Here is a 22,987-nt window from a genome sequence, read left to right as displayed (position 1 = left end):
CTCTGTATCTCCTACCTCCATATACTCCTTTTCACATCAGCTGACAGTCCGTTATGTTCATATTCTGGCACTTTCTTCTGCAAACCCTTCATTCCAGGAGGAAGGAATGCAAAGGCCAGATAGTCAAACATATCTTTGCAAATACTTTAAGTTTCTTTTCCTCTTGTCAAACCATCCTAAAATAAATGTATTCTACACCTATAGGCTGAAAAACTTTTACAAGGCAATGCTTTCATGAAAAAGTATAAATCACAGTGGAGATAAGAATGCAAACGAATGAAGTTGTATATACAACTGAACTGCAGAGGTATGAAAGTCTGGCAGATGTGACCAAGATACTTTTTTCTAATCATTTCCTCACACAGAAACTTTCTTATTTGTCGAAGCTTGAGCAACTTACAGGAACATAGTTTATCGCAGTGCCTGCTTCAGACATGAGTAACTTTGTCATACTGACCTTCTGCCTAAACCCACTCAACACGGGCTGGAAAGTTTTACTTTTTTTTTTTTTTTTTTTTTCTTTCTATTTAATTCTGTCTGTTCTGCCATTATTAGGGGGGCAGAATTATGCCCATGGAATGACAAAAAAATGCAATGAAGAGAGGAAAAAAAGGAGGAAGTGAAAGTGGCTTTGCAAACCAAAATATATAAAAAAGCCAGCTCATGCCGGAGGACAAAGTTTTGTGTTGAAACTCATGAAATCCAGGAGACCAGTGGTAGACTTGTGTCCAGGAGCTCTGGCAGGGCATGGACACACACACACAGAGCCTTAGAGCGAGAGCTGGTGTCAGGGAGGGTAAAAGAAGCCGTCTGGAGTAAATATGCAGGTTCCTACAAGTCAGGGGAGCTCGGGGAATGCAGCAATGCCATCGCTACTCCCAGCTCCGGGTTTGTTCTGGAGGGCAGCAGTGACAGTCCCAGAACAAACAACAAAATCTTACCAAGGGTTTTCCACGAGCCTTCTTCATCCAGCAGTGCTGAATATTAGTTTACACCAGCCCACACTGTGCCTGTGGAAAAAGTAAATTAATGAGGAACAGAGTGAGTTTGATACCGAATACCCCTTTTGTGTGAGTGCTCTGTAGAGCTGCATGGCATCCAGGCAGCAACACCACGTCTCTGAGCAAGATTCCTCAAGCGACTGATGTGGATCAATGTGGTTAGTTCCAGTTCCTTCTTTCTCTCTAGCAAACATTGTGAGGTTGTTCCCGTTTCAGTGGTAAGTCGCATTTGTCAAGTGCGCATTATGTTCTGAAGAGTGGGGGTGATTTATCTTTATGAGGAATGTGTTGTGACTTGCGTAGATGTTTCGGTGTGACTGGGGCTGCCAGGTGAGCTACCTGCCAGGAGCTGGTGGAAAGGTCTGGAGCTGCTGCGGTACCTTTCTCTCCCATACGCACTGGTGATGCTGACGTGCTGCTATTAGTTCTGTGGGACACTGGACAGTGGCAAATATTGGCCAATTCCTGGTGCTTAGAATGGAATTTTTCAGAGGTGGACATGCTCATAGGGTTTCACTGGTTCCTTGTAAGGGAAGAAGTAAGCCTAAAAACTGTATCTCTGGAAGAGGCAGAAGCATTTGGTCTATCAAAGCCTTGCAGAACTGTTTCATGGAAGACTGAAGCTGTGCTCCATGGCAGCCCCTGCGGCTTGGTGGAGGCAGCTCTGGAAATGACAGCGCTGTCCCCAGCTGGCTGGGAAAGCCATCTCCACAGCACAGTGCTTGTCCCTCGGCTGCCTCCCTGGGGACATCGGCTGGGCCCGTGGCTCCATCTCAGCTTGGACTCAGCCACGTCCATCCGCCGGCTCTGTCCGAGGAGCTGCTTGTCATGAGTTTGGCAGCATGTGTCCACAGGAGACAATGGATGGCTAGAGAACAAATAAACTGACAATGTCAGAGATACTATTGGATGAGAAAACTGATATTTGAGATGAGCTAAATTTAATTATGATTGTTTAAAATTCTTTTTATGTCTTTTCTATATTTTCTCCTCTGGTGCTCCACCACCACCCATGTTCTCAGGGCTTTCAAATTGCCGCACTGAGATGAGCTTGGCAACAGAGGCTGCCTGGGAATCGCCAGTGCTGGAAGCCCTCAGATCCCCAGAAGCCCATCATGAATCCAGGCATAGTTCCATTGGAAACCAGCTTTTGATTCACCAAAAGCTTGACATAGCCAAGATACATTAGATGAAACAATTTTGGGTTCTGTGGAAAAAGAATGACTTCCAGAAGCATTCAAACCAGCTCAAACCACTACATCTTCAACAGTGATGAGCTGCTACCTCTTAATCAACCCCAAGAATAGCTAGATTAGATATTTTGCTCCTTTTTGAACAAATTAGAGTATCCTGAAACAAATACTTGTGGGTGGCTAAATTAATCTTTACAAATGTAGAAACTAATTTGGGTTAATTGTCAGTTAATCAGCTCGGAAAATGAAGCTTAGGCATTTCTCAAGAAATGCATGCAACAAAACCAGAAAGCCAAGATGCTTCTGATATCTTTAAGCTACAAGAATAACTAAACTAAGTAGGTTATTAAAGAACTTTTAGCCTACTTTTGTACAACATCAAAAGAATGGCAAGAGGAAAGAGGTACAGTGTCTCCAGTTCCTCCTGGAAAGCAAAATCTTAATGATTACTTACTGTCCTTAGAACTGGATGTCTCGGTAATATCAGCTGTAGTAAGCAGTGATATGCATGTGACCAACTAATTTAGGGAAGTAAAAATAAAAATAATAATAAAAAAAGAAAGATAGAGTGAAGGAGATATTCAGGATTATTTTTGAGAAAGAAAATTGATATCCAACTTCCAGTTTATAAGCATTCTCATGGGTTTGGAGAGGATTGTGTTGAAACCTGGCCTCCCTTAAGGAAGCAATAACATGCTACTTTACTCTCTTGGTCCACCTTCTTCTACCTCTTTTCATATGGAAACAATGGGCATGTTCACTCTGAAGGTAACACCAAGGTGCCACAGAGCAAGTGAAGTTCCTCCACAGTTGACACAACTCTACATCACCTAGTCCTGCACCTGCTGCTCTGGGGAAGTGTGTCATCTGGCAGACCACGAGCTTCACCCAACTAAGTGGCACCAAAATCCAGCTGTTGCAGGGTGCGGTGGTGGTGACTCAGCAGGTGGCACTACTCACTTGCAGTCAGGACCAACACTTGAGCGAAGTTAGGGAGCTTTGTGCCGTAGCATCTGGCATCCTTCAGCTGTCGCATTGAAAAGGTTCTCCTTACTTACGAAGTAGCACATCATTAAAGATCCCATGGCATGTTTCGCAAGGCTGTGCTCAGCAATATTGGTGCACTGAGCAAGCCTCATTGCCTCCTGCCTCCCAAAATTTCTGTTTCCATTAGAGAAGGTGATTTCCTTCTTCTCAGACTGGTAGTTGTATTTAATAGATTCAGCCTTCCACGCTAGAAGCTGTCTGTGTTTCAGTGGGAGGATATAGCTGAAATTGTATTTTTTTGTAGAATAATTGGACGCTTTTCAGGAGGGCAGTGTATCAACGTCAATCAGGTTTACTATGTTTTGCAAGCTGTTTTGTACACGGTACATGAACCAAGCATTTGTATTGGATGGAAATTCATGGGTGGTGAGATGAGCAGAGACCTCATTAGCAGGAACTGAGCACAAAGATCTGAGTTAGTTGCAGTGTGATTACGCTGTATCTGTGTGAATTATCCGTAAAAGATGCAGATCATTCCTAGAGTGTGTCTGGAGGCGTGTCCCCAGGAGACTGAAGTGGCAACATCTTTGTAAGTGGTGAGATTAGGAGGGCCAGCATGCTCCCCGTTGTCTGTATACAGGGACAATAAGTTCAAACTGCAACAGAGGAGACACACTGTTAACGGTGGGATTACTCTTAGAGATGAAATCCCCTGAAATGATGGCTCTGAAACGATCGCATAAATACATCTGGAGGTAAGAAAGCTAACCATTTCAGCTAAAGGAAGTGTTAGAAGAACAAATGGCACCAAAATGATGCTGGGGATAATTAGGCCAGATATCAGATAACTTCCAGTAACCTGAGCTGGAAGAGTCTGGAACTACCTTCCACTGGAAGTACTGGAAACACTGCGAGCACAGAGACTAATAGTTTTTAAGATATAACTTAATCAGCTTATGAAATGGTTTGTGTGATGTAGCTGCAGAACACAAAACCTCTTACAACCCATTTCTGTGGTCGCACTCAAACAAATAACTAAGATTAGCTCCCTAAGTACATTACCACACCACTCGTGCCCTCTTGCTATGTCTCCATCTGCTTATTGCTTGAACCTGTGATTTTGTCTGGCACGTGTGGTATGCTTTGTACTGTGTGGTACCTCTAATCCCGTTTCTTTTTGAATCACACTTGATGCTGGTTTGTGTAATGCACTACTGATGTGGAAAAGAATGAATGCACATCTTACACAAAAGCAAAGGAAGACTCCTGTTTCAGGAATGCGCTGACAGTAATCCACCAGACAAAGATTTAACTTACAACCACAAGAATGGATATAAATGGTGAATGGTTGTCCTGCAGTCAGTGCTCACCCCAGATGATACCCGTCACACATCTCTGCATTACATGCGTGAATCTACCCAAAGCATGAGTCTTTGCTCTAGAGACATAATTTGTATGAAACACATATTTTTTTTTTTTACTTTTTACTTGCCCACCTTTTCACCCCCGCAAAAGCCCTACCTTTTACTGGTACGTATTATTGCCTTGGGTGAAATGGTTGCTGATAACTGGCGTGTCACTGGGCACGTGTTTGCTTCTCTGAATATTGGTACAAGAGGTTGAAGGGTGAATGGGCATGGTGTTCTCTCTGTGCTTGCCTTTTCTAGGGGGTCGTCCCTCACTTTTGAGTATGTCGCAAGAGTATCCGACAGGGTTGACATCCCCAGTTAAATTTGCTGTTCAGAACAGTGATGTTCCCAAAGTTTTATGAAAGCTATTGCAAAAAACCCACTACGATTACTTATTTTGAAGTTTACGGGAATAATGAAGGCAGAGTTAATGCTAGGTTCAGTCTGAGAAGATGCAACAAGTCAGAAAATAAAACTAAGTGTCCTCTCTACTGTACAGCCTGAAGAGTCCAACTTTCAGCAGTTTTTCCTTCTGTTTTTCCAGAACCCACTGGAGATTTTTTTAATTTGTTTTCTTAAAATATTCATAATAATTCATCCCTTTTTGGATGCAGGAAGGATGATGTTTCAACTCCTGCTAAAATCCAGCCAGCAAAACAGTGGTAAGAGCATTTATCCTCTATATTCTGGTCTACTGGTAGGCTTTTTTTTTTTTTTTTTGACTGAACTTGATGTTGCTTTGTGTTTTTACTGTGGGAGTGCTTCAGCCATGAATCAATGGAACTGCAGACTAACTTTATGATCTCCTGGGGAGCCTAAAATGCTTTTGTCTCTGTGATCAAACCCCTTTTCTTTGTCAGCAAAGCAGTCTGATTGCTGGAGACTGTACTGTGTTCACACAGCGCTGTGCAGGAAGCAAGTGGGAAGCGTAGCAGCGGTGGGTATATAATCCCACCTGCAAATGGATCTCATTGTGGGCTTACACGTAAATTGGATCATCTAAAAAGGAGTGTTGTTACAAGGAAGGAAGATCCAAATATTAAGCAGTTAATAAGAAAACATGTTTGTGTTTGTTTGGATTTGGGTTAGTATAGATTTTAGAGCTCAAATTGAATCCCGTTGACCATATGGCAAATTATTGTTGTTTCTAGGGTGCTTAAACAGTGTAATCAGTTCAAAGAAACTTTGCAGCACACCTCACTGAGCAATTACCAGTCCTGGTGCAGCTGGAGCGAAGAGACCTGGCAAAGCAAGAACAGGAACCCAGGAAATGAGCTCCTGGCTTTATGCATCATTATGAAGTGTTTTGTCAAGTGTTACTGAAGTTCTGCGCTTTAAAAGCAGGCTTATAACATTGACCTGACATCGTATGAACTAATTAATTCCTACCGATAACGTACTTTGCAATACTTTGTTGGCAGGCACTGAAGAAGCGCCCAGCGATGATGTTGCTGTTCGGGCTCCTCTGGTGTGTCATTTCTTGTCACTGTAGCCCAATATAGTCCAAGAGCCAGAGAAGAAAATGAATATTAACTCGGAAGCAGGGAGTCATTATTATCGGCAGCTATGGAGCTTGACGACTATTTCAAAATTCTTTTTCTGACAGTAGTTAATATTTCAAATACCTTTTGCATTCAAGTCATCACAGATTAAAGGATTCAAACAGCAGTTTAGACATACCCAGGCAGGCACCCGTGGCTCTTTTCTCCTCCCGACTCCCTCTCTAGTAGTAACAGGCTTTGGTGGCAGTTCTGGAGACTGGACCATCGGGCAGCGTATCTCACACTCTGCGAGCCCTCAGTAGTTTTCATGTCTGAAACACCAGGCTCTTCCGTTGCCCACGTCAATGGAGTACCTTGGCAATACTAAGCTTTCATACAGTTTTCTTCATTCTTAAATCTCTTTGATCTGACATTGCCCCTGTAAGATTGCCGGGGGGCAGATGATTAGCACGGTGCCAACCATGCGTTTGGCACCGCGTGGTATATATAATACCACCTCTGCCCTTTAAGATCCCAATTAGTGCTCCAGCCCCGCAGGGTGCTGAGTGCCCTGGGAGATTCCTGATTTATTTCTGTTCCTTTAGATAAAATGTTAGAAAAAACATAACATTTCTTAAGATGAGGCTGCCAAAAAGTTTCTCTAAAAGCATATAAAAATTTAATTTATTAAGCATGACATTTATCAATGATGAAACCATGAGAAAACATAACAGCCTTGCCATACGCTTCCAAGATAAATTGATATCAGAGCTGATAGAAAGTTTTAAAATATTCCCCAGGTGTGACAAAGTTCTCAGAATCCTGAATGAAATCTCCAACATCCGTGTAAATATGCTTACGAATATGAGTTTAACCTGCATTAAAGAAAAATAAAAGTCCTAGCTCAGAGTGGGTGCAAAGCACAGAAGTAAGGGAACATTATATGATTCTCTCTAGATTTTTATCCTATGCTTTGTTTTCTGCAAGGGAATCGATTCTAATGACTTAAATGTGACCAGTGTGGATTGTAACCCTTCCCACAGTCATGAGGAATTTCCACGTGGAGATGTTGCTGGCCTCAGGTAATGAAAATCCGTGACCCATACAGAGGATGTGCCAGTGGTCAGCTTCCATAGGTACCACTCCCAGCCTCTGCTCCGGCTGGGCATGAGGACCAGATCTCTGGTTTTATCTGTTGATTCTTACACAGCTGTTGGAGGGAAACTCACCCAACCACTGTAAGTGACTCAGGAAATGTATTGCAAATCTCTTCCATTCTGGCCGTGCTCCAGCACCAAACACGGCTGTACCGGCCAGCAGCAATGGGTGGAAATCCACACAGGGACATCCTTCATATTCCAGGGCATGGTGCTGCTGACCGGAAAAAAAAAACCAACAAAAACAACAACCAAAACCTGAAAAAACCCACCCAAAAAACCCAGCCCAAAAACTTTCCACTGCAAACAGGCACTGAAAGACTTTCCCTCTCTGACTGTCCCAGTGCCACCATAACCAGTATTGGGAATATGGTGGTACCAGCCCCTGTGACTAGCAGAAGGGCAAGTCCACCCTCAGAAAGAAGTTGTTTTTCTTTCACCTAGCTTGAACATGTTGTTGGAGCAGCTTGGCTGCTACTTAGATGGAAGCAGACAGGTTGTGTTCATACCCCTGAAGTGTTCCCTGGAAGGTCAAAGCAAAGGCTCACCCAGCCCAGCGCCTTGTCCCAGAGGGACCCCACAGCAGGGGGCTGCACAGGAGCAGGGGACAGGTCAGCATGTTCACTGTTACCCATTCTCTGCACTCTCCAGCCCCCAGCAATTAACTGTTCAGGTGTTTGGCAAATTGTTTTATTTTAAAATATTAATAAATGCAGAGCTGCTCATGCACAGCGAGTGAACAGGAGCATGTGAGCAGCGCAGGGTGACTGTAACGGGTGACTTGATAGCAGAGGAAAATATGGCTGAAAGGCCACTCAGGAAGAGTTTGGTGTTTTAATTGCTGATGACAGCTTTAATTGCCATTTTCAGCTGCTCAGCGTGGGTTGCAGAGAAGGCAGAGCCAGACTGTACGCAAAGCACACGTAAAGGCCAAGCAGCAGCAGCAGCAGAGACAGGCTGCAGGATGGGAAATTCTAGTTAGATACAAGGGGAAAAAATTCACCGTGATGGTGAACGGTGCCCAGAGAGGATTTGACATCCCCACCCATAAAGATATTCAAAACTCAGTTAGCTGAGGCCCTGAGCAACATGATCTAGCTTTAAAGCTCACTCTGCTTTGAGCACAGGGTTCCTTCTAATCGGAATTATGCTTTGACCTTATGATTCTATACCTCTGATCTTTGACTTTACAAAGCTGTGATCTTGCTCTATTCAAAACTGTTTTCCCTGACCCTGGAGATAGCCCTCCTATGTGCTGCCCGCAGCCTCAAACAGAGCGTTTTCCTTTGCATCGGTCTGTGCATCCTGAATGAATGTACCGCCCACCTTATGCTTAGATGTTACTGACCTCCTCTGTAATTTTAATCCCCGCCACCCTGATTTAATTTAACAACAATTTTGTTGTTAGCTACGTGCACCAGAACTTCTGTCACCAGTGCTTCCCTAGAATCCTAGAATTCTCACTGCATTTGTGTAATTAGTAGTTGCATAGTCCCGTCACTCCGCCTCCCTCATCTGTTAATTACATGACAGGTATTACGTGCCACATTTCTTTCATGTGTACCTACAGATCCAGAACGTGTTGTCAAGACATACCTTCTTTTAAAAGAAAAAAAAAATCAATGAAAGCAGAGAAACAAGGTCAGATTCCCTCATGTGAGTATAGAGTCATTCACTGGTTTTTAGGGGATGGAAAGAGATTATCACAGTGAAAACATTTTTAATCAGCAAGTTTTGGTAACCTGTTCTGGAAAGTTTTCTATAGTAATCTTTTCTGCTCTCTCTTGGCCTAAATAACTAACAAATACTTGTATGTCTGAGTTGCACCAGCTTCTCTGCGTCCCCTCCATCGCACTGCAGCCAGCTGGTGCCCAACTGCAAACGTACGCTGAAGAGCTGTTGATGTTGCAACTGAAATTTTTGGCTTCTGGGTGGTGCATGGAACAGGGGAAGCAATCAGGCCGTGTCCCTGACCAGCGCGTGTCGGTTTGGCAGCCAGCAGCGGTGGCAGGCACAGCAGCCGTGTTGGGAAATCCGCATGAAACGCTGCCGAGCTGCGAGTGCAAACCTTGCCCAAGCCCACACAGGTCCTGAGGCTGCTCGGGCTCCTGATGTCCCGCCGTTGTCCTTTGGTTCAAACCAGGGGCAGAATGAGTCAACACTTTGAATGCTGGCCTCGAAAACTGGGCTGCTGGAGGGAGCCATAAACAAACGCACATGACTCCCAAAACTCATGCCACCAGTCCGCTGAGTTCAAACCCAGACAAGGCGTTCGTGCCAGAAAGACTATCCCCCCCCCACCCCCCTTTCTGTGGGTTGCTTGCAGCACTAGGCTAACCAGTTTGGCGAGAGGCAATGACATTTCTCATCTTTTCACCCGCTGCTGGCATAAAAGCCCAAGTAAAATCATTTTAACTTCATCCCAATCTCATGCCCCATTTGCAGCTCTGCTGGCACTTCCAGAATCCCTGTGTGCTAGAGGAGTGTTACCATTTCTGCTCCACAGATGAAGAATAGAGACACGAAGGGACAGATTGTCAGAAACTCTCAGCATGCACTGAAGGCACCAAAAGAGGACAACTCTTAGATAGGCAGCCAGCTTTCTTCTTCTTCTTCTTTTTAGTGCTGAGCACTCAGCAGTTCTCGGCAGCTGCATCTTTTAGATGCTTAAATGGGCCTTGGACTTTTGAGAAAAAAAAAAGGTGGCTGTTAAATGACTTGCCCAAGCTCACACAGGGCGTCTGTGGCAGAGCCAGCAATCGAACCCAGATCTCCTAAGTCTCTGGCCAGCCTTAACCACAAGACCATTCTTCCTCTTACAAAGATGATCCCCATCCCATAGGGAAAATATTCTAACAGGATTAAAAAAAATCCTATAAAAATACTTAAACCTGAACAAATATGTAATAATTGCTATTCAGAATCCATGCAGGGTCTAATTAAATCCATATTCCGTAACCTTAATTTAAAACAATCCCAATATTATTTTTAGGTTTTGGATGTGGATTTATTGCTTCTATCAGCAGCATGCTTGGCACCCAATGCCATACAAAACTCTGTGTGTTTCATCAAAGCGCTGGCAGGAACCTTTATTTTCTGGACAGCTGCTGTAGGCTTGCAACGAAGGAGAACGAGCAGCTTCATTTCTCTTACATGGTGGCTCGGATTAAAAAACATCCCTGTTGCTTATGCTTATGTTACTGTACCATCGGAAAACAGGGTGGTTGTGTTACTGATAATGTGGGCAAGTCCTTTCTGATCTGTTTTCCAAGCCACAGTTTGGGATTAAGCTTTAATTCCGGAGATACAAGTTATATAATAAAGCAGAATATGACTCCCCGAGCAATACACTTGCTGACCTTCCAGTCCAGCGAGCAGAGGGCTGTGGTGCTGCACTCAGAAATCTGAGCTGAGCAAATTCTTTCATCTCCTTAGGCATAATATCACTTTGCCTCATGATTTCTAATGTGAGGTGTGTGTGATGTGCAAGAGTTTGCAGAAGCCTCAGCAGCTGAGTCAAGATGTAGGTGCTGTTTTCACACACGAAAGAGACAGTCAATGATGTTCTCTTCACAGTCATTGAAAATAAAAGCACGTGGCAACACATATCTTCTGATTTTCTTTTTTTCCTTTTATTCATTGTTTCATGCTTCTGTAATTCCAGGATCGGTTAGAGGGACTAACCACAATAATACCGTTTTTTACAAGATTTCTAACTTAATTTGGGCCAGGGACAAGAAACTCAAATATTTCTGGTAAACTAGAACAATGCCGCCTCTGCGAACTGAACTTGAAGGCTGTGCAAAGCATCTATTTGTCCTTGTTTCTTAAAACCTTTCATCTTTGTTTATAGAAAAGGGTTAAAAACGACAGTAGAAAAGAAACAAAGACATCAAAATAACTCGGGCCAACTGCAAAGCCAGGACATTTCTCATGTTCTTGCCCTGTGTCCCGGTACCTGCTAGACTAGTGTCTCCTGTTTTATTATCCTACAAATAATAAACACTCCACTCCAGCCCTCAATCACTGCTTTGGCCCTGAGCCTTCAGAGCAGATGTGGCAGGCAACATGATAAAAATAGTAAGTAAACAGCAATGGCAAAGACCAGGCTGGACAGGAGGAGGACGGGAGCCCTGAGCTTGTTGTGCCAGTGTCAGGCAACCCTGATAACGGCAGTTCCCCTTTTGGGTTCACTCTCTGTCCTGCAGACGATGGGACTGTGCATGCAAATCATCCAGGCTCACCTTGTTTTGTTGTTCAGTGGCAACGGCCAGTGCTTAATTGCCATGCCCCACTCTAGAGCCGTCAGAGTCTGCCTGAGCATTGTAACTTCATATATTTTGCAGACCCAAGAATGCAGTCTGGAACAGAAAATCCTCTTTTTGCTGGATTAATGCAACATAGAGAAGATGTGTCCTGCCACTTCTGAAGCTTTTTGCTCTTGGTCGATGGTGTGCTGTGACCCTGAAGAGAGAATGTGCCCAGGAAAGTCGCAATGGTGAAAAATCTCTGATTCGGTAACACGCGTGTTAGGTCAGTGGAGCCCACATGCCGCTGCTGCTGAGGGTCATTAGACCCTGACTACGAACTGACACTTAGGCAGACAATCAAAGTTAAAGATGTGCCTTCAGGGTGCTCCAAAAACAAATTGACACAAGTACATACTCCTGAAAAATGGGCATTAAGCGAGGTTTGTGCTTTGCCACTGAGATGTAGTCATATGGAGAAAAAAAAAGCACTGTAGAAACAGAAGCTATTGTCTGTCATTACCTCTTTATCTTGCTGTGATATATATGTCCAGCCTTGCTTCACTTTGCAAACCACTGTGGCTGGAAGTATCCATCATCCTATCAGTTCAGTTGGATTAATTATGCTCAATCAAAATGTTTCAGAAGAGGACAGAAACGTCTGCAGCAGTTAATCCTGTCCATTCAGGTTGTCAGGACATTGGCATTTTACACTTCAGTTCAATTACAAGACAAATCTGCTAATGGGACATAATCTTTCAGAGTAAACAAGGAAGCAAAGCACTAATATTCTGGCAATTGATTTATGCAGGGTAAATGGTGCAGAGTAAAACCTTCAGGAAGCCACATGAGTGAGAACAGCCATAAGCTTGGCTGGTGCTGCTTTCCCTTCCCTTCTTCCATGGAAAAAAAATATCTTTATGTGAAGTCTCTTTTGAACTGACCTGCATCCAGGAGTCAAGTGTTGGCCGAGAGGGCATGCTCTAGCTGGTGGGTCCTCTCCTCTCCCTTCTCTCTCCTCCCTGCTCTTTTGCTTCCATGAGGAAGCGGGATGAGAAAGGGAACAAGCGGATCATGAAAGCCTTTGCTGTAAAGGGTGAGATTCCAGGGTTTTAAATGCCAGCCCTGCAGACTGGGAGGCTGGGGCATCGTGTGGCAGCTGGCTGGCATTTGGCAGCAAGGGGACGCAGGGCTGGGGGTGCTTACAAGAGACCCCCACCCCTCCCCTCCCACCCTCCCCTAAAGCCGAGCTCTCTGTAGAAGGCATGGGTGAAGTCACCAAAAGCAAGTGCTCTGCAGAGGAATGAGTTGTGAGCTCTGAGCGTTCCTTTGACTAAGGAAACCTTTAAAGGTTTAATTAAAAGTGATTTCAAGTGATGCAATTGCCTTCCCACACAAATTAAATTTCCCAGGCGAGCTGATCAAACTATTGCTATGTAATTCCATGCACATGCACGTATCCACACATGCACGCACACATCACACGCCCTGTTACCCCATTTTTAGAACAGATGCAAGAGAAATAAACGTGAATCCCTTGTAGCTTCTGCCCATTGCTAGGTTACTTACAGCACTGCAGCTTTGTAACTCTGCCTAGTCACTCATACCCTTCAACAGCCATTTGGACATCATGTTTTCATTAAGCATTTATAGCAAACCAACTGCAATTAAAGATTTATAAATCCTATTGCATTACAGCACAACCCAGAGCAAGAACTGACCTAGAGGTCAACTTATTTTCTTTTTTTTTTTCTAAGGACAGTAACATACTGGGATCAGTTATCAGTGGGAAGTGCATGCGCTGCTTCTCCATGGGTTTGTCCAAGTGATTTTGGTTTTAATGGAAGCATTTTTTTTTTTTTTGGAACGTCGTACTTGTGGAAGGAGGAAGGGCCTGAAAGTCAGAATACAAGAATCAGTTCGGAGAGACCTCCCAAACTCATTTTCACCCCTGACTCAGTTCTTTCAGCACAAGCAGGGATCCAGCACATGATTTGCCATGTGATAGATATAAATGTACTTCAGGCGACTCACCTGAGCTCTCAGAGGAAGGTTGGTGCAATGAGCTGAACCCAGGTTTCCCAAGACCTGACCTCCTCCCAAAAATACTGCACCCATCCAGAAAGCTGGATGGCACAGCTGGATACCAGAGAAATGTGTTGCTGGATTACCTTCAGACGTTCAGCTTAAGAAATTTAAGTGGTTATTTTGTTCTGGAGAAGCCTTATACCTCAGCCCAGCAATGGCTGTTGAACTCGTTCATCCACCTCCATCTCCAGTTAGCAAATTTCACTGGAAAGGATGTTGAAAGCAAAGAGCGAGTTATGGAAATCTGAAATTACACTGCGAAATGATGACATTGTAGGATCAAAAAGGACATTGTTATAATTGGGTACATCCAAACTTCTACAGCGCATTTGGAACTGAAGTCATGTATAAATACTCTTTCTCAGAGTACCCATGGGATTGCTTTTTTCCCAAGGACTTGAAGACTTTACAAGCTACTCTAAGGGAAACAGTGTTTGCCCTTTCTGTTAAAAGTTGGACCATACCATCCACATTCAGTCCAGCTGATCGTTGCTCTTTTGGAATGAGAAGGGAGGGGTTTACTGATTTGTTTAATAGGACTTTACCAACTGTTAAGCTGTGAATGCTTAAAATCACACCTCAAAATTCCTATTTTGTCATCAAGGAAGCCGACAGACTTCAAAACAGTTCAGCACTTCACCACCCTCAGTAAAGTCAGTGTTTCAGCATCACCACATTTTGGCTCGAAGGGAAGTCGCGATGGATTCACGGACATAGTTTTTCCTAATTTTTAAGACTTGGAGTATTTTTTTGCCTTTCTGGAAGACATGTGTGCACGCAAGCCATGCAGCACACCCATGGGTGCTCTTGCTTTTAGAGGGTGGTTAATTATTTCCACAGCAGTCACAGAAATGCGTGGATCACAGAAATGTGTGGGTCACAGCCTGGTGTTTTCTACGCATTTGTCCACGTAGCAGATGAACTACTGCATAGTTGGCACAAAGCTCTGGCTCTGCCCCCAGCGGGCTCAGGGGGGTGCGGAGGGTGGGCTTTGCCGGAGCAGAGCTGCTGGCAGGAGGGGCAGTGGGAGCCGGCTGATTTGGGACATAGCTCTTCGCTTCGTGAGAAAGTGCTCCTGTGGGTCTCGTGCAAAGCAGCTGCCCTCTCTCCAGGAATACTAAATTCCTTGTGCACAAAACCCCCGTCCTCCTCTCAGCTTGGATTTTCAAAGGTTTCAGATGCTAGCCCAGGGTTGGGGGTGTGGGGGCGTGAATTGCTTCAGCCCCAGCTCAATAACACACTCTCCAGACCATGACATCCACGCTTTGCCTGTCAAAACTCAGCACCGAGTATTTCACTTCTGTTTGTACCTAGGCTGGATCTCCCCAGGGACCAGCGATAACATTTTGACTTGTGACAGATGCTTCCTTCATAGGGATATTTTCCAGGCTGACTTTTCCCCAGCTACCTCATAAAAATAGTCTCTTTTTATTTGAAATAATTTATTTTAGCTGTGTGGGGACACACACACATCCTTTAAAATTTGTCTTTTGATTAAAAATGAAAAATATAATTCTAAAGTAATTAACTTGTGTTATTGGATGTACACTGATGATTACATTATAGGACTGGTTATCAAAGGATTACAGTTAAGAGGTTTAATATTCTCCAGCTGATCCTGTAGCAAATTAATCTGGTCTGACCTTTACTGTTCTTTGTTATGTCACCATAATGTCATTTCAGCTGTATCATCCCTTACCCCCTTTCAGTACAGTTTAAAAAACAACAACAAAAAAACCAAAAAAACAAAAAACAAACAACAAAAAGAGTAGGGAATTTCAAAACCATCTATTTTAGGGGAAAGACTAACAAATCAACGCTTAGCTTGTTCATGGTAACTGATCGGTTGAGAAAGGTAGATCTGAACTGCAAACTGTTGCACCTCTGCGATCTTCATGTTCTTGTTATAACAGCAACAACCTGTGAAGAAACCCATCGCCTCTCTAAGGGTCAGTTCAGCCCTAGATAAAATGGGAGCTGCTTGGTGCCACAGACATGTTGTATCAAGTGTCTTGTCCCTAGAAACAAAGCAAAATACAAAGCCAGTGGCTCGCATCTAGCTATCTCGCGTTCGAATCCATCAGGTTTAATCCCCCAGCGTCCACGTGAAGCCCACACAATGACGCGTTTCTATATGACAGTGGGATCTCACAGCCATGAGGTCACACCGAGCAGAGTGGATTAAACCCACGCTACCTCACTATCACAGCTTCAGACTTCATAGATAAGAAAAGCTGCGTAATGGCAGATTTCTGGGCTTTTTGTCTGACTCAGCAGAGAACAAAAGACTAAGCCAATTAAATAACTGACATCTGCTTTTATATACTTTTGCTCATCTCCATGTAAAGCGATCTTAATTTACTACTGTCAGAGGAACACATTTGTCACTGATCAAGTCAGTACAGATGAATTTTCCTGTTGGAAGTGTTCAAACGCACCAGTGCTAGCAGCTAAATGTGCGATCCAACACATGATTGCAAGAACACATACTCCAGGGCTCTGTAAAACCAGGAGAACGTCCAGCAAGCTCTCGTGGAAACGGAGCCCAAGCCGGCTTTGCAAAATGCAGATGCCTCGCTGGTAGGGCACAGGTGAGCAAAGCCCACACCAGCTCCAAGGAGATGCATGCGGACCGAAATTTCTGCTTCTGCTTCACGTCCTCCATGGGATATTTTATTTCTCTCGCCTCTTTTCTGGGCAGTCCATCTCCTGCTTAGGAGTTTGGTGTAGAAAGGCTGATTTTTGCCTGAGTTTTTTTGCAGCCTTAATCACTTAATGCCAGACCAGAACTCTTTTAACCCCTTCCTGGAGAACAGTTTTTATTCATCTAACACCATTTTTCATGTTCCCATCGAACTGTTCTACCAGACCAGCTCCTGCATCTCTCTGTACATAACACCAGGGCTCCTCTGCTTCCATTTTCCATCTTGGTCTGAATTTGGATTGTCCATTTGATAGAAAGAACACAACTCATAACAAATTGCTAGCCTAAATTTTGTGTTCCTAAGGAAGAAAATATCCACTTTTCCTAGGAAACTTAAAGCGTTGTTCACTATAAACATAATCTTGGCATATATGAGGAATGAAGGCTCTTCTTCCATCACAGAAAAAAAAAAAAAAAAGTGATGTTTATCAAACTTTTTCCCTGTGGCCTCTTCCTGAAAAGGGAATTAGACCTATATTGTTCCCTTCAATCTGCTAAGCCCCTGATTTGAAATTATTGCAGGGTCACCCACTGCAAAAAAGCCCCTTCCTCATGCCCCTGTGGAGCAGCGGCACCACCCAAGCCTCATGAGGAATGATTGCTAAGATGAAGGTAGCCAAAATGATGGTGTGATCTAGTACCCTGCTGAATCTTCTTCTTCGAAAGCATTGTACCTGACGTACCTTAAACCGAGCTTGGTAGCGCGCGGTAGAATACAGGGCAGTGTTCTTCTCCCTTCACCTTACGATCTAGAAGTCAGGTATTGGGTCTCAGCTAATCATCCAGGCAGCCCCTTTGGTCACTTGAGTGTTAAAAGGCATCTTCAAAGAGTGATTTGTGCCACCGACCTGAATGAATCATCCCTTTCTCTCCTGGCTCACTCCAGATGGAGCCTGGGAGGCCACCTTAGACACAATGTCCAACTCCTACTAGATGTTTACTATTATATCACACAGATGCCTTCATAGATGTCCTTCAAGGGAAACTGCATTCATGGCCCCAGTTCTCACAGACATATTTTTGTAGCCCCAAAATTATATTAATTTCCCATTTTCTCCTTTGCTTTCCTCTCGCTTCTCTCTGTTTCTGTTCACATGGGAGTTGTCACTGGTCATTTTGCATTTTGCATTGCAAAATGAGGCAAGTGTAGAATTCCCAGCATCCATTTCCACATGGCATGACAACACAAAATCTGGCGTGTAATTCTCCGAAGGGTATGGCTGCATTATATGTGAATCACAAGAGCTGGCAAGACACACCCCATGTAAGATCCTCCAGTTGTGCAACAGTGTTTAAGAAATCAGGCATTTCTTCAGATTCTACTCTCAATTTGCCAAGAGGAGTTGATTGCCCAAGTCCATCAGTTGCCAGGAAACGTGTGATGTGCAGCTCTGTTTTCACACAGCAACCTGAAAACACTGCTAAATAGGGTTTATTCTGACTGATGCCATTTCAAGAAGTATTTCTACACAATTCTAGGCACCTATAAATTAATCAAAAGTTTCCCAGTCTGTCTCTCAGCATTCCATTTGGTTGATAGTAAGGATAATAAGTTCACTTGATAAACGCCCTGATAGTGCTATTGTTGGCATTGTTCTCCTTTCCTTTTTAGAAATTCCTGGTTTGGGTTACATAGAACACTGAAAAATTGTAAATGTTTGAACTGAAGTTGTATGTGGTGAAGTGTAGGTTTCAGAAAAATTTTCATTATATTTCCCCCCTCAGGCTAAAATAATTCATCTATTTATCCATTTTAAAACAAACAAACAAACAAACAAAAAAAGCCAAACCAAAACAACGAACCCCACCAAACTTGATCAGTTTTAATATTGTGAGAATTTGGGGCAGGGGCTTGAGATCTGGCTGCAGACCTGTGCTTTTTGCCGTTTGTGTGGCAGCATGTTTTCACATGCACATGATGCACACATATTTATATATATAAAAGCTGTATTTAAAAATAAACCACAGTAGTTCCATTTTTTTTAAATGGAAATCTCAAAAATTGTTCTCTCTCACCCCTTTTTCTGCATCCCCCTAAAGCGAGAGACCCTAGGGTTGTATTTTGCAAAACATGCTACACTGCTGGACACATCTCGAACAGTTTTAGCTTACAGTGAGGTTACGGAAAGCTGAGGGACCTCTCCAAGCCCCCACATCCACTGTGCTGCAGGTGGCATTTACTGACACGTCAAACTCCAGCTGGGGGAACCGAGGGGAAAGTCAGCTCTTGGCCTTGTCAATAAGAATGATGCATTAAAACTCGATGTACAAATATTAGCTTTAGTAATCCTTTAGCACTACTTTATTAAAGAAAAAGAGCATTTAATGGTAATATTTTCTAGTCCAAGCCCTTTTCCAGCATATACTATGATACTAGCAAGGACTAATCATTTATTTACATTCTACTCTTAGCAGTGTATTAGATTTTCCCAGATGTATATTTCATTTAATTGAATGAACATTTAACAAACTCCTAATAAATCCCTTTATATGTAAGCAATACAGAGAGATATCTCTGTGCTCACAGAGCTGTGGTGACAGTGCAGTCAGGGGCCCTGATTTCCATATTATCTAAGAAAACAGTCAGTATGAAAAGTAGCAACTTTACATCAGGCTTCAAGAATTCATTGAAAATTTGTTTCCTCTTTCCACTGTGGGTTTTTGGAATCAAATCATCCAAATGCTTCTATTTTACCTCCTCAGAAATATGTGATTTTCCATTCCTCAACAGAAATTCATGCTTGCTGCTTCATATGTATTGCCATTTATTTTTAAATTATATTCAGGGGAACCAAATATATGAGTTAGCTTTTGCATACGGTAACGTAACTCATGGTTCCTTAATCTTTTCTATGAGCAGATGGGCAGAAAAGCATGCACACCATGCAAATTCACGTCCTAGTTAACGCTTCGCTGCAGCATTAGCAAATACACGTTTCGGGGACTAGTGACACCATGTTACCTACCTAAAGCACCGATGTCTGCTATTCACATTGAAACTATGTTGATTTAGGTGTGACTCTAAGTCAATCAGGTAAAAACACAAAGGAAGATTATTTCAGGTAGAGCACAGTTAAAATATGTGCTAATAGTATAAATAAATCTTGGTTGGTTCTTCCCAGTGTTCAGCAATATTAGCAGCAGGCAGCAATGCTGTGGCTTTGGACCAGTGAAGGACATTTTGGATTATAAACGTGGGCTTTTCCCCAGGTACAAGAGTATGTTGAAGGGTTTGAGCCTCAAATTCCAGAATGTTTTGGTCCTTCAAGCTGCCTGCAGATTTTCTGTGTGCGTGATGCACCTCTCCAAGAATAACCTACCCAGACCAGCTTGCTGCTTACAGGTGTAACTGCTGCGGGGTAGAATGAGGTAGCATGATTCCTTTTTTTAATTTTTATTGTAATAAATCCAGATCACAGCTGAGGTCTCTAAATAATCTGCAGAATGTTGTATATCCCCCCCAAAGCCTATGGTTTAGGTAGAAAAAGACAGGGAATAAAACCGTGTTTACAGATGATGCCTAGATTTAAAAAAAAAAAAAGAAAAAAAAAAAAAGTCATGACTTATTTCAGCAATGGTAGAAGTCAAATTCAGATCCAGAAAACAAACCCATAGGTTTGTCCTAAATGACCTGACACAAATTATCCTCTCTTCTCTACTTGTTCATATGCCTCTTAATGGGTAACGTTTTCTGCTGAGGATTCAGTAAAGATTCACTGTGGAGAAGGAAAAACAGGGTCTTTGCTACTAGTCCTAGGAAGCTGCAATCTGGGTAACTAAACCCTGGGAACTGATAAACTACAGAATGGGAGCCATGACGGAGTCTTCTACAAAACAGAAACATTTTCTGAACCAACTTCTGATTTAGTTCATTAGTCAACAGGTCCTTTCTCCAAAATACCTCAGGTTCTGGAAGTACTGCTCTGTGACATACATCTCACTCCTTAGGGAGTGCAGTCAAGCTTGGTGACACTCAGGTCTCAGAAGAACCAGGGTGCATAAAAATTTTAGTGGGAAAGGAAAGTCTGATTTCATGTCTTTTATCAGGAAAAAAAAAAAAAAGAAGAAAAAGAAAAAAGAAAAAAATTGCCTGGTCTGGGATTATTCTGCTAACAGCTGAAAACTAGACCCAGGCTGTCAACCACCATGAAGCGCAGTGCTCCTCACCTTTACCCGTGCTGTCCTCATTCACACCAACTGATGATTTAGTCTTTGGTCCTTTGAGTGCTACCTATTCTCAGAAAAGTTAATTAAGAATAACAGAGTCTCTCCTGCAAACAATGGTGGCTCTGTTTCTTTAGTTCTCTTAGTAAATACTTTATTTCTGAAACCAGAGCTCCTGAACTGATTTGTGTTACAAGAGTAACTTTCCCTTATCATTAATTGATTGATTACTTAGTTAATTACTTAGTGATGTGATCACTCAGGTGTATTGTGGCATCTGGTAGGGCTGATAATGATCTCTGACTAAGTGTATGGTTTGTAGCTGCTGGGATCTCTGCTCACAACCTGGGGTGTGCGTTGGGACGTGAGGGAGACCGGGGGCAGAGGGAGGAATTTCCCACACCTCGGTCTGATCCTTCTGCTCATCGCAAATTTTGTGTTTTGAAATCTTTTGGTAAGTTTTGCTTATTAAGCCAAAGAAAGGAAAACATAGGGTGAAGTATGGGGCTTTTGAGCACAGGTTTGGCAGCGTTTCCCTCCCTCCCCTCTGGCTTCATCAGGACTGCAGCTGGTCCTCCTCTTTCAGGGGAGGGCAGCCCCAGCATTGACTGTGAGCTACGGAGAAACTTCTTCAGAAAATAATTACAGGTGACCCACATAGCCTGCGTGCCTTCTCCTTGTCCCTATGCCCCTGAAATTTCATAGTTTTAATTTTCTAAGGAAAAAAAAACCCAAACAACCCACCCCTCTTCTCTCAGCTCTCTGTTTCTGTAGGTAAAATTCCTGTGAGCAGGACGCCTGCCGACAGGATTTGACACAGCTAGGTGCTGACACAACTGGAGATGCTGCTCAAGTCCTGTGATTAATTTTCTCTTGTTTTTGTCCAACCTAGAAGCAGCCTCGCCATTGCATAGTGAGCTGCTGGTAATCCTCTGAGATCCTGTAGCCTTATTGCATCATCTGCTCCATGCTCAGAAAACTTTCTGGTTTTCTTATCCTACCACCCATTGTTGTTTCTTTTTTTAAAAGAAAGGAAGAGAAGTTCCATTGTCTATGAACAGTATTTTACCAGTTGTCTGAAAATTCTGTAAGTGCATGGGCTGATGCTTGAAACATTTCATGAATAACTATGTTCTGGTTGGGAGACATTGCTTTGTACTGTCTATATAAAAAATTTAGTACATAATAGCACCTAACTAATTCAAGTTCTAGTGCAACATTTTTAGAATAATTATAGGTATTAAGGTTATTTTCTCCTAAAACAATATGGGTTTACTTTGCTTTTAGCTACCATTTCCATAAGAAAATATAATTAGAACAAACACCTAGTTCATTAAAGTTTCAGTATGGATGTTTGAATAGGATTAGTTCTTTCTGGCCAGCTCAGTTCTTGATGATTCATTTCAGATTGTCATCAGAACATGCCCATCTTCAATCAAGAAGCTGCAAAAACTGTGGTTTGAGTTAGTCATATAAACTTCTTAAACAAATAATATTTTTTTGTAGTGAACATCAGCTACAGCATTTCTAAAAATTGATTAATGTACCCAAATTGAAATGTCCATCCTTAAAAAATGATATTTTAGAATTTCCACTAAAACCTGGAATGCACTCAGATGCATTTCATTTTGTAAAAGCCATCTTAATGGATTTTTCTTCAGAGGTCTATCTTTTGCCCTGTGCAATGAGTTTCAATTAAGCGTCATTTTTTTTTTCCATGTCTGGCTCATGATTTAAAAAAAAAAAAAAAAAAAATTCCTACTGTAACATATCCCATTTTCCAAAGACTCATTTTACAGCTAGGTTTTTTTTTTAACGAATTACAACAAATCCCTGAGCCTTCAGGAGTTTGAAGCCAGTGTCAAGTTTTTCAGGGCATGCTTTCCTCTAGTTTTTAATATAACATTTTCCATTCACCTTTAACTAATCTCAACCCAGGATTATAAAGCAGAAGTACATGGAAAAAAAGTAGCTGGTGAAACAGTAAGGAAGTTGTGCTTGAGTACCAAGCAGGTTTGTTTCATGGTTGACCAGCTCTCATTTTCACATCTAAAATGTAATACAAACTCCTTGTATCTCCTTTCTTTCTAGATGTAACTGACCTGTATTAACCTGGCTACTCAATACCAGGGGTTTTATCTTTCCAACACAATAGACACAGAAGTCCTTTTTTTTTACCCCCTTTTCTCTTTCTTCTCCTTCTATTCAACTTCAGCACCATTTGGGAGAATGGAAAAATTAATTGATTTTCCCTAATGATGTCTCGGTGAGCAGATCAGGTTAACTGTGGACAGCAGCTGCAGTTTAATTTGTGAGTGTGCAATTGAAAATCATACACTCATTGGATTACTGCACCTGACGTGAGGCTGGCACGCTGCCTGCCGTGTCTTAAAAAAATAAGGCTCATGAAAAAGTATGGGGGAATTCTGCTATCTGTGAGGATGTGTTAGAAGGAAAGGAGAATGTAGAGCCATCCTGATTTGTTTGGGGAAAAAAAGATAAATAAATATGCAAGTTAGTAATTTTCTTAAGGAATTTCAGAAATGTTGTAGTTGA

Source organism: Falco naumanni, chromosome 1 (assembly GCF_017639655.2).
Source record: "Falco naumanni isolate bFalNau1 chromosome 1, bFalNau1.pat, whole genome shotgun sequence".
Lineage (NCBI taxonomy): Eukaryota > Metazoa > Chordata > Aves > Falconiformes > Falconidae > Falco > Falco naumanni.
This window is presented reverse-complemented; position numbering follows the sequence as displayed.